The sequence below is a fragment of the Pantherophis guttatus genome, chromosome 6, assembly GCF_059756535.1.
Source record: "Pantherophis guttatus breed Tessera chromosome 6, ASM5975653v1, whole genome shotgun sequence".
In the NCBI taxonomy this organism is placed as follows: Eukaryota; Metazoa; Chordata; class Lepidosauria; order Squamata; family Colubridae; genus Pantherophis; species Pantherophis guttatus.
This window is the reverse complement of record NC_142068.1, coordinates 66,709,693-66,722,781: the sequence shown is the minus strand read 5'-3', so window position 1 is coordinate 66,722,781 and position 13,089 is coordinate 66,709,693. Positions and strand designations below refer to the sequence as shown.

The 13,089-nt window shown below is 38.2% G+C and overlaps 1 protein-coding gene across 2 annotated transcripts in view; it reads right to left on the bottom strand.

The window, feature by feature from the left end:
* The window catches only part of ADGRA1 (adhesion G protein-coupled receptor A1), a 397,321-nt gene that overhangs the window by 276,281 nt on the left and 107,951 nt on the right, over nucleotides 1–13,089 (bottom strand). The window lies entirely within an intron of this gene.

The following is a 13,089-nucleotide window of genomic DNA, read 5'->3' as shown; positions in this document are numbered from 1 at the left end:
GCATATTATCTGTCTTAAGCAACAAAGGCTCTTCAGTAGGGAACTATCAAGTAAGCATGAAGTCTTTATGAACAGGATGCTAAACTTTTGATAATGTTGTACTGATTCATCCATAAATCATACAACTGCTGCATGTATACCTATAAATGAAAAGTTACGCAGATTTTTCTTTCCACTGAAGACAGTGGATTATTCTCGGGGCTGGAGATCTTTTTGGTAAATAATATGTAGATTTAGACACAGAGATATAGATACAGACATAGATAGATAAATGAAAATAGGAAGACTGGAAGAGGCAACATCTGAAATCATGAGGGAAGACAGAAACATGAACAATCTGAATTATGCAGACACCACCACTTTATTAGTTCAATATAAAGACGACAGAATTCAGAATTAATGCAAAAATATTAAGTATTTTTGAACTAGTTAAACTTTAAGACAATGTGAATCAACGTACTTAGTTGACTGCAAAGAAATGAAAGTAGTACAACTACTGAAATGAAATGAAAGTAGTTTTGTTTTCTCAATCAAGAATAATTAAAGATGGGCAATATGTTAGGGAAGTAAAAAGAAGTAATTACAGAGATGAAGGCTGTGACAAACTTAGAATCAAAGAATGAAGGATGAATATTAAGACAAATATCAGAACAGTTATTGAAGTCGTGGTCTCTCCATTGATATGAATAGCTGAAAATCCTAGATTGAGAAAGAGCAAATTAGAAATATGCCTTACAATTCTAGATGTGAATGACCAATCATCCTTTACTAAATAATAAACAGTTTCCATAAGTGTCAGCAAACGAAACATTTTTTTGGATATGTGATGCGAGCAGACAACTGATGACAATTTTGCTTGGCAAGATTGACAGAAGGTTCCATTAAATACTGGAAAGACCTATTAGATATTGCTAAGACCGGGGAAGATAGCACACCTTAATCAATGTAGTTACCAGGCACTAAGCTTCACTTAATGGTACCCAGCTTTTTTGAAGCATCCCTAAGCTTCCACGGAAATGATATTGTTGGAACAGGAGATTTTCAATCTTATCCATACTTTATCCACTCAGTATGGATAACTGTCGGCCCTCCCATGTCAACTAGACAATTAGGAAACCCAATTAGATGAGCTAATTATACTTTATTGTAACGCTACATTAACAGAATCTTACAAATCTGAAGGTACAAACTTCCCACCACCACTTTTAACCATCTGATCATAATTAAGGCAGGTCCATCCTAAGTTTCTTTCTCTAACAGTGTAGCCCTTGGGAGCTCCTTCTCTTGTCTGATTGTTTCCTAGACAGCATCTCTCCCCCTTGTTTCTCAAGATCATCCACACATTCCAGTACAATACCAGTAAAAAGTAAAATATCAATAATTAAAAAGTAATAAAAACAAAAATTATTGTAAATCCAGGTCAAAAATTCTCCAAAGACTGAATTCTATAGCATTGAATATGCAAGTCCAATGCACGGTTATGGTCTCTTCTGTACGTTCAACAGATTAACCTCCCAAAGTGTGGGCATCTTTAAGAAGGATCTTTTTTGAAGCTAATGTCCATTGCCATGGTCATACTGCGATAGGCAATTGCTTATGTAAGCCCTATGCTTTAGGAGAGCTTTTAACGTTAATGTCAAAACCTTGAGCAACAGTTGAATACTTAGCAACCAATGAAGATTTTACAATGAAATCTTGTAAATCTTGTAATTTTATATTACACTGAGTAATATAATCCAGGTGTTATATACCAGTGAATAGTCCAGCTATGGCACTGTAACAAGTTGAGCTGCCCTGTTGGACACAAACTGTAAATTGTTCCCAAGATTAGGATTTTTTATTCTCTTCTATGCAAATTGATACTAAGATGCTAGGAAATGTTTTGCCTAATTAAGATAACTGGTAAGTATGCAAGCTTCCTTTTGGGAAAAAATATACGATATACTGTCAGAGCGTTTGCAGTGTGACTACTAGGAGACAACCCAGGAGCAAAACACAGCACACAGAGACTTAGACATTTAACAGTGGTTTAAATACAAGACATATACAGAAATATGCATGGTTGGGAAATACCTTACAAGCAATCAAACTTCTTAACTCTACACCGAGGACTCTGCAATGACTACCGGACACAAGGAGAGAGAATACACCATCTCCTGGCTAAAATTTATAAACACCTCTTAAAAGGGTAGAAGCCTTTTGTGGACCCCTTCAGAGTCTTAAAGAGGCTATACCAATGCTGATTCATTCTCATTACATCAGCCCTACATTTCATCAGCTTTACAGTTGCATCAGCCTTACATTGGCTGGTCAGCTTTAAATTATCATTATCCTGACATATACAATATATCAGAGATATCAGAGATATATCAGAGATGGGTATGTTTGTGCTTTGTGAATCAAGAAGTAAAGACTGGAGCCACTGGAGGAGAGTAGCTGAAGAGAGGATTCCTGAGTGAAGGAAGAACCTGTAACTAAGGATCCAAAAGAAGCAAGCAGAACTGGAAAGAAAGTCCTGTGATGCAGACTAACTTTTTTTTTAGAAATAACTAAGATTCTATTTGGAACAGACAGACAGAAGTCAACAAAGAAAAGTTTGACTAAAGGGTTGGATTTCCAAGGAGCTCACTTAAAAGCAAACCTGAAATTGAAACTATAACCCAAGGAGTCATAAGAAACACCTTTGTGAATAAGGAAGGGAGGAAGTGAAATGATCTATAGAAATCTCTGTAAATAAATGCATAATACTTTGGTAACCTTAGGCTTGGAAGTAAATATAAATTATTTACTTGAGAAGACTGTAATAATAAATAACCCTTCAGTCTGGAGAAGAAACCTTTTGTGAATGTATAAGTTCCTGGTCCTTTTTCCCACTTTCTAGAAGGCCTTTTACTTTAATTGTGGGCATTTTTGAAGAGTACATCTGTACACAAAGAGTATCACTTCATCAAGTTTCAATAGCTAACAAAAGAAATGTTTCCTCAATCCTGAATACGCTACTAATAGCTTCTAAAACTATTTTCTTTTAAAACTAAACCAAAAAAATAATTAATACCTGCAGCTATAATAACTATGTGGTACTAAAAAAAACTTTAGGCCACTAGTCATTGTAAGTAGAAAGCCATATTAGCAAACCATAGTAGCAAAATATTAGAAGCACTTTTTCCAACTAACAAATTTTATTAAAAGGGAATAAGATTTTGTAAGCTGCACCTCACTTCATCAAGTACATTATATTCAATAGCATTTTATATATATTCCAGGATCTATAAATTTAGGTAATTCCAGCTGTAGTATACAATTTGTAGTGAAGTCCTCATTTGAATAAATAATTTGAATTAAAAACCTCCTTTTCCACTGGTCCTGGGAGACTCTCATCTCTAGAAAATTACACTCCTTTAACCTTAAACATAGGAAGCAGCCTTCACAATACGGCAGTCAATAGAATAGATGATGGCACAGTGCTTATGAGGAAATTTGCTACATAATTCCACCGCACACACAAATGTGACCTTTTTTTTTTTATCCAGATTTAAACATGAAAGATCCAAATAAGATGCAGGGAATACATTTAGGAATCCCACTAAAATTTGATTAGATTACAAATTTCATAATTTCCAGTCATGTTAGATGGAAGAGAAAAGTAAAAACACAATACAATCATTACTATAAAGCTTTTTAATAACTTTTGTTCCTGGGCAAGGAGATGACCTGAGAAATCCCTCTGAATAATCAACACTGAGCAGACAGATTAAAAACTCTGACTTTTAGGCTAGAGAGAAAAAGGAAAATAAAATTATGTTGACTTCTTCACCTCTACCAGAATTCTTTTAAAAACTGAAAAGCTTGCAACCAGCTCTAACTTCTCCTCCTTCTTGCAAGAGAATGCTGACACAAGAAACCTCATTTCTCCATCATCAGCTAAAGTCACTCAAGGAGAAGCTACAGCGGCTGGGAAGGCTGAGTTGAACTTTCTCTCTCCTTTGTTAAGTGTTTCCTTTTGCAGAAATGAAGATCTTTTTGTGGTAAGATCTTCTGAATGGATTGGATAAATCCAGCCAGCATGATTATGGAACAGATCAGCTGCTTCAGTAAACTGGATTACAGTTTCAAGTACTGTAAACCAGGGGTTCTCAACTCCCGGTCCACGGATCAGCACTGGCTGCGGCATGCGAGCAACAGGGCTGTGCAAACAAGCAAAGCCCTATCCGCGGGATGCAGACAGCACATGAAACCACACCCCCTCCGGTCTATGGAAAAACCTCTCTCCACGGAACTGGTCCCTGGTGCCCAAAAGGTTGGGGCTGCTGTTGTAAACCACAACCATATGTTGTGAATATGTTGAGTCCTGAGACTCAAAAGTGTAATCTTCTTGATCCTAGAACAGCCCCTGCTGACTTGCTTCCATATTGTGGGATAGCCACTCAGCTTTGTCTGACAAAGAACAATATCTCAAAATCCCAACTTCAGGAGAACCATGGTTTTAGTTAAGCTGACCAAGCCAAAGGAATATTGGCAAGTAATTAGTGGTATCTTCCTTCTCCTGCTTCCATGAACTTCTACAACTTTATCTACCACCAATCTTCAAAAACAGTGCAATGAAAAGATATTCCAGCCCACCTTCCTTCCCCCCAGTAAATCTATTATCATTGTACCTGAAGGCTGGTTTCTTGGCTACCTTTCTCCTTTTCTTCCCTGTCCTTTCTCTACCACCCTTCCCTCAACTACATGTTACACATAGACTGTTTTTTCAGTCCCCCTTTTCCTTTGCTCTGTTGCTGAACTTCTAACCTAAGATCACATGTTCAAACAATGTTCCCTGCAGCTTCTCTGAAACTGTTAACTCTTTTTCTAAGGAGAAGAAAGGGGCTTCCACTGAGCATACCTTGGGCATGCTGATGCTCTCTTAAAATTTGCTCTACTCATGCTGTTCACTACACATGCTGTGCTACTGCTCGTTCCTGAGGAGCATTTGTTGTTCCCTCAATACTCCTTAAATGTTATTTCCACACTGAATGGGAACTGAATGCTTTTCCCAGTGACTGCTCCTTTCTCCTTCATTGCCATTTTCCATTGACTGAAACTTCCCCCACTGTATGCTTTGTGAATGCTTTTTGTGTTTTCATTGTATTCATTTAGTGCTGTTTATTACTTTTAAAGGCTACTTCTCCATTGAATGATATTTTCCCAATTATTGCTATTTTCTCCTTCAACTGCTACAGTATTCCCACTGACATTTTCATCGTGTTGTTCCTCAATAAAATCTTTTTGATTTAAAATCTTATCTTCTTCAATAAATAGTTGTTAAATACTTACGGGGGTCCTGTGTAGTAAGAACTACTTATGAAACAAACCAAAACACTGTTTTAAAAAAGCATTTTCAAGCTTCTGTGACAGTAGGATAGTTAGAACTTCATCCTAACCCAATAAATTCCCAGATAGGTTTTTAGGAGTAATAACCTAACCCTCCCGGAGGCCAACTATTTGGGGAAGGTGATACAAATAAGATATAGGATTACCTCTGTACTGTAAAAATTCATGAGGAATTTAAGGGAAGTAGATTGTGTTCAGTGGAGGCATAAAAATTATCACTCAGAATCAGATTTCCATAAATTCTGGGCTTCATCATATGACAAAACATGAATCTTGATGCTGAGATGTCAAGTCCCTTATGCGTATGTCTGTGACATATCACCCATGCTCCATAACATCCCCCCTCCCAGTTTCCCACAGTAGTAAATGTGGCAGGCCTGAAGGCCCAATGCAAAAGATGGCTTCCAGGCCTGACATCAGGGCTGTCAAACTCATGGGCTGCAGGCTGGATGTGTCACGCGCTGGCCACACCCATGCCCAGTTTAGAGAAGGGGGAAACAGTCACGATACATCATGTGATGACGCCGTGATGATATGAGTTTGACACTTGTCATAGATAGTTCCAATAGATAGTTCGGGGTGCCATCAGCCAAACAGTGCAGGCTGGTGACCCCCAGGGGGAGGGCCTTCTCTGTGGGGGCACCTACCCTCTGGAATCAGTTGCCCCCAGAGATAAGGAGAATCCAAGACCTCAGTGCCTTCCGCCATACCCTTAAAACCTTCTTTTTCCAGCAAGCCGGGCTGGCCTAATTTTGTAACTGTTTTTAATTGTTTTGTTTATCGTTTTTAATTAATGGGGCCAAATTTATATATATCTTTTAATTGTATTTTAATATTTGTATTTGATGTTTTTACTTGGCTGTTCACCGCCCTGAGTCCTCAGGGAGAAGGGCGGTATACAAATTCAAAATAAAATAAAATAAAATAAATTGATCTTCACAAGTCACAAGGACAATAAAAAAGATCAAAATGATTTTAAATGCACTGGAATTATATTAGAAATTTATTTATTAGTTTTATTTTCTTCCTTTTTCTCTAAGTGTCTTCTATAGCATTCCTGCCTTACTGATGAGAGAGCAACCTGACGAGCAGCCAGCTAGGAGCTGAGGTACAGTTGTAGCAGGACAGACCTGAGGCTTTGGGTAGGGAAAGCATTCAGCTCCAGCCAATCAGAGATGAAGAAGAGAAACTGCCTTTTCCAACTGATCTGAGAACCCGTAGGGTGGAGTCCAAAGGTGCTTTTCAAGAGGCAACTGGACTTTCTGGTTTTTCTTTGAAGACATTTCGCTTCTCATCCAAGAAGCTTCTTCAGCCTCTTGAAAAAGCGCCTTTGGGACAACCATGGCCTAGATGACTGAGAATCTCCATAGACATGTAGAGTGAAGAAAAGGCAGGAGCAGCAAAGGTCAGCTCAACTACTCACAAGCAGCAGCCACATCCCTCATCCGGGCTGCTGCACTGGATACTGGATACTGGATACCGGCTATTTAGTACAGCAAACAGATGGAGACGACACTGGGAACAATCTGTTCTTTCCTAGATGTTGTGTTTCTGTGCATTGTAGTTCCTGCCTTGCTGTAGACTAATATCGTGCCTTGACTTTTAATCATACTTCATGGACTCTGGACTCTTCTTGCCTTGTGAACCTTCTTCTATTGTAGATTTAATTTGACTGATGGACTTATCTTGTTTGGAAACTTTCATGTGCTTTGTGGACTCATTGGGCCATTGTTCCATGGACTAGCGTTGGTTTGCTTTTGGCTGGACACAATTGGGACAGTTCTGGGGTTTTGGTAAAGGGAGCTTCTGGGGAATATTAATAAAACCACTAACCACCGTCATGTGTGTGTGTGTGTGTGTGTGTGTGTGTGTGTGTGTGTGTGTGTGTGTGTGAGAATAACCAAGACAGCACAAATAATTACAAATCTATGTGTTTTATTGTTGTGTTTTCTGGCCAATAGGACATAATAAAAGTTTTCATTTCAACAATGGTTTGATGGCAGGTCATCAATCTGTAAGCAAACCCTGCATCTGCCAGAAGCTGTACATTTAATCATGTATTGGGTATTATAAACACAATGTTTCACAAAAAGGTGAATCCCAATCCAGGAATCAGGTTTATTATATCATCTAATCTGAATTCAATCTCACCTTGCTCATGCATTATTAAGCTGAATTGTTTAAATCCACTTCCTGAAAGCAACACTTTCTATTTATGTAGGTAATCAATGGCTGTTTTAAATATTATTACAGTAAAAAGCTCCCACAAGGCTTTCTTTCAATTTAATATGGAGAACAAGTAGAGTTGGCATTCAATAAATACTGTTAAAATGCTCCGTACTTATGGCAGCATTTTTGCCTCAGGAGGCCTAATTGATATGTAAAATGGGTATTAATCTCAACCCGTACAGAATCTCAAGGCATAAATAAATTCTGATTAATTCTAATGTACCCAGGGCAGAAATAGGATCTGAAATGTCATTACCATATTTAATTCTCAACTCTGTAATGCATGGATCAGAATCAGTAGGACAATAAGGATCTACAAAGAATATAGTTCAGTAGAGCTACATTGGTTTTCTACATGACTGGGTTCTTCTGTATTATTATTATTATTATTATTATTTGCACCAATGAGCATAATTAGATGCCTTTTCCAGTGACATTATTACACTCGTATGTTATGAAATTATACTGCTAACTGTTTGTGGTTATTCATGTTCAGGATTAAATAGTAATCAGATGTACTTGAGTCAAGTAAGTGAATAAAGTTTAAAGAAGCTTAATTTACATCACAAAGCATGTCTGTATTATGGATTCAGTAGATCCATTAAATTTGGCTGACATGCATTACTGAACGAAAACAGCCAATCTGCTACATCACCTGATATTCAGTGCAAAAAAATCCCAAAAGACAAATAAATTATAGAGTCCCATTACACTTTCAAAATTACTCTGTATGGATCATTTGTAGAACAAGCCAGTTTAATGCTGATTGGAAACTCCTTATGGAGTTTGAAACAGAAAAAAATGAAAACAGATGATAGAACAAAGTTAAAGTTATGTAACCGTAGTAAGAATTAATTTAGATTTATACCTATAATTATTATAAAATGAAATTAGAAGTCATTTATATATATATATTTCTTTTCTGCATTTTTGACTTTGTTCTTTCTTTTTTCTTCTCTTTATCTTCAATATTAGTTTCTGTTATCTTGTTTTTTTACAAATCTAAATTGTTACATGGCCACCAACTTTTTAAATATATATATATAACAAAATCTTGTTGTCTTAAGATGTGTCACAACAGAATCTGAGCAGCTCGCAAAAGATAAATATGGTCCAAGAGATAAATAAGCTAGTCAAGAAATGTCAGACTGGTATATTATTCAGACATATTTTTTGCTATCAGATATTATCTCCATATCTGTCATATCATATGAATCATTTCAGAAAACGTCTGTAATGTCAATAATCATATATATAAAACATTCAACTAAATCCATGGGAAATCAGGCAGACATATAGCACAAAAAAAAAGCAAATAACTGATCTTCCTAAACTTCCTGAACTTGCAAGGCATTTGATAAAGTAGACCATAACCAGTGGTGGGTTGCCCCCAGTTTGGACCGGTTCTATAGAACCGGTAGTAAAACCAGCAACTCCGACGTCATCAGGAAGCTTTTGCACATGCGCAGAAGCGTGCGCAACCCCGTTGCAAACCGGTAGTAAAGGTAAGTAGAACCCACCAAGAACCCACCAAGAACATACTACTTGATAAAATAGAAAAATGTGGATTAGACAGCATCACCACCAGATGGATTAGTAACTGGCTGACCAACCACACTCAATGTATAGTCCTCCACGGAACTGCATCCACATGGAGAGAAGTATGCAGTAGGGTACCCCAAGGCTCTGTTTTAGGCCCAGTACTCTTCAACATCTTCATAAATGATTTGGACGAGGGGATAGATGGAGAACTCATCAAATTTGCAGACAACACCAAGCTAGCAGAATAACCAACACTCCAGAAGATAGGCTTAGGATACAGAAGGATCTTGACAGACTTGAACATTGGGCGCTATCTAACAAAATGAAATTCAATGGTGAAAAAAGTAAGGTTCTACATTTAGGAAAGAAAAACAAAATGCACAGGTACAGTATATGTGGTACTTCACTCAATAGTAGTAACTGTGACAGGGATCTTGGAGTCCTAGTGGACAATCATGTAAATATGAGCCAGCAATATGCTGCAGCTGCCAAAAAAGCCTACACAGTTCTAGGCTGCATAAACAGAGGGATAGAATCAAGATCACATGAAGTGTTAATACCACTTTATAATGCCTTGGTAAGGCCACACTTGGAATACTGCATCCAGTTTTGGTCGCCATGATGTAAAAAAGATGTTAAGACTCTAGAGAGAGTACAGAGAAGAGCAACAAAGATGATTAAGGGACCGGAGAGTAAAACATACTGGAATTGGGTATGTCTAGTTTGATGAAAAGAAGGACTAGGGATGACATGATAGCAGTGTTCCAGTATCTCAGGGGCTGCCACAAAGAAGAGGGAGTCAAGCTATTCTCCAAAGCACCTGAAGGCAGGATAGGAAGCAATGGGTGGAAACTAATCAAGCAGAGAAGCAACCTAGAACTAAGAAGAAATTTCCTGACCATTAAACAATTAATCAGTGGAACAACTTGCCTCAAGAAGTTGTAAAGGCTCCTTTCCAACCATTGATACACTTTGTTCCAAATTTTATAGTATTCTGTCTCGTCCTTATTTTTGAGTTCTAGTGTCAGCTTGTCTATTTCTGCACGTCAAGATTTTCTTTATTATTTCTTCTTCCGGGGGAGGTTTCTTTCTTTTTCCAGTATTGTGCATAAACCAGCCTTGCTGCTGTTATAACGTGCAGCATTAAGTATATCAATTTTTGCTATATTTCTCTTTTGTGATTTCTAATAGGAATAAGTCTGGCTTCAGATCTACGTTTTGGTCTAATATCTCCTCCAACCATATCTTAATCTGACGCCAAAAATCCCTGGCTTTCTCCTGGAAAGGAGAAAAGGAGTTGGAACAAAAAAGAATTAGGGTTTGTAAAATGGATACTGGAAAATATTTAGACAAATATGTAAATGAGGTCAAGGGCTATGTATATAAGAACAAAATAGTAATGTATATTAAATAGTAATTATATTTATTTATTTATTTATTTTATTAAACTTATATGCCACCCTCTCTCCCAAAGGACTCAGAGCGGCTCACAACGATAAAAAACACATAAAATTCAGTATTCAAATATAAAAACCAATACAATCCCCTTTAAAAACCCTTTCAGTCCAATCCGGCCAGGCCAAATAGCCATGTTTTGAGGTCACGGTGGAAAGAGCGAAGGTCAGGGGCCATCTGGAGCTCCAGGGGGAGCTGATTCCACAGAGTAGGCGCGCCCACCGAAAAGGCCCACTCCCTGGGAGTCGCCAGCCGACACTGTCTGGCCAACGGAACCCCAAGGAGGCCCTCCCTGTGAGAGTGCACCGGGCAATGGGGAGCTGTCGCTGGCCGCAGATGGTCCGCCAGGTACCCCGGGCCTAAGCCATGTAGGGCTTTATAGGTAATTACCAGCACCTTGAATCTCACCCGGAGGGCAACCGGTAGCCAATGCAGGTCCCGCAGGAGGGGTGTAACATGAGAGTGTCGGGACACTCCCATCACTACCCACGCGTACGCATTCTGCACCAGCTGAAGCCTCCAGGTGGTCTTCAAGGGAAGCCCCATGTAGAGAGCATTGCAGTAGTCGATCCGGAAGGTGACGAGCGCATGAGTGACTGTGCGCAGGTCATCACAGTCCAGGTAGGGGCGCAACTAGCACACCAGATTATTTGTTGTTATGTTAAAAATATGTATGGATATATGACAAGACTGGGATGGTCACACTATGTCCAATGTGTTTAATGTTTGTTTAATTATTTTTTTTAAAAAAAAAAAGAAGTTGTAAATGCTCCAACACTGGAAGTTTTTAAGAAGAGATTGGATAACCATTTGTTTGAAGTGGTGTAGGGTTTCCTGCCTAAGCAGGGGGTTGGATTAGAAGACGTCCAAGGTCCCTTCCAACTCTGTTATTCTATTCTATTCTGTATGAAAGGGACTGAGAGAATGTCAAGGTTCAAATCAAGTCCTTAAGGGCATCCTGCATAACACCAACTAAAGGTTAACAGACCCAAGTAGGCTTTATCACATATGAATATGAGTGCCCAATCTGCCATTCACCAAAAAAAAAAAAAAAAAAAAATCACTTCTCTCTGTGGAAAGAATGCATACAGTTTAAAAACAGAATTCCTTTTGAGAGGTCAACTAAGGAGATTATATTAGTGTGTTCATTCTTCCTGCCACGCCTTACATTGTATCTTATGTTTTTTGTAATATTTTGTAATTTTTATAATATTTTGAATTCCCAAACAGTGAACATCTAAGAGGTTTAAGTTACAAACATGGATAAGATGGAGAGGAGGTGGTAGAAATGGTCATTGACATAATGAACATGAGTTCACTGGTTAATTCTTTAAATCTAGTAGTGGTAAAGGCAGGGGAAAATGGTCATCCAAGGAAGCAGGATGGAAAATGTGCACTACAAAGCAAATTTAAAAGTAGGTTTCCATGAAACAAACATGACCTGGCAACATTTTTTTTCTGCCAACCCTTTCCAACTAGTGTATAGTCTCTAGGTGTTGGACTTGGGGTGGAAACCTTCATACATTCAGAGGAGTCTTCACATTGGCAGCTTCTATATCCTTCTTTGGCCAGCTCACTATATACATTTTGATGGCATGGATCTTGTTCTTCTCATTGAGCTGGCTCTTCAGGATCTGCCTGATCCTTTGGTGGTACTTGGATGTTGCTGTCTCCCTTGCTTCCTTTTTGCAAACTTCTATTTACGATTCAACCACCATATCTCTCTCTCCCTCTCCCTCTCCCTCTCCCTCTCTCCCTCCCTCTCTCTCTCTCTCTCTCTCTCTCTGTGTGTGTGTGTGTGTGTACGATAGGTAGGTAGGATAGATATACACAGAAAAAAGAGAGATGGAGAGGAGGAGGGGGGAGACAGAGAGAGAGCATATTTTCCATGGTTAAGTTCCTAAATACATACAGTACTGTCGGAATTGCGTCTTTCTTCAGGTGTTGACGAAAACTGTTTCCACTGCTATAAATATACATCTCACTAAATTATGATGTTTCTTGTAATTTTTACGAGATTATACCTACTATGAAAAGTTGTAGTTTCATTTCAGATTAAAATTGCAAGGTTTTCTACATTATACCGTGTATGCCATTCTAGTTCATTGCTATTTTTTTACACGCCTACCATAAATGATAAAACATTCCTTCTGTTTCGTGAGACGCCATGACAGTTGATGAATTTAGTGTTGTGTTTTAAAACATTTTTCAAATGGGATGGGGTTGCATGCCCCCATTTTTAGTGGACTGGAGAATTCTTAACATTTTTGAGTCTGGAGTAGTTTCCTTTGTTTATCTTTCCTTCTTTTTCTTTCTTTCCTTTATATTTCTCTTACTTTGTTCACTTTTTCCTTTCCTTTTCCTTTTTTAATTTCTCCCTCTTCCTTTCCATTGTTTTTCTTTTTTTGCTAAGTATTAAAAGCGTTAGAAATATTCATTAGGTCACTTGCACACCATAGAGTCTCTCTCTAAAGGCACCCTGGCACTTTT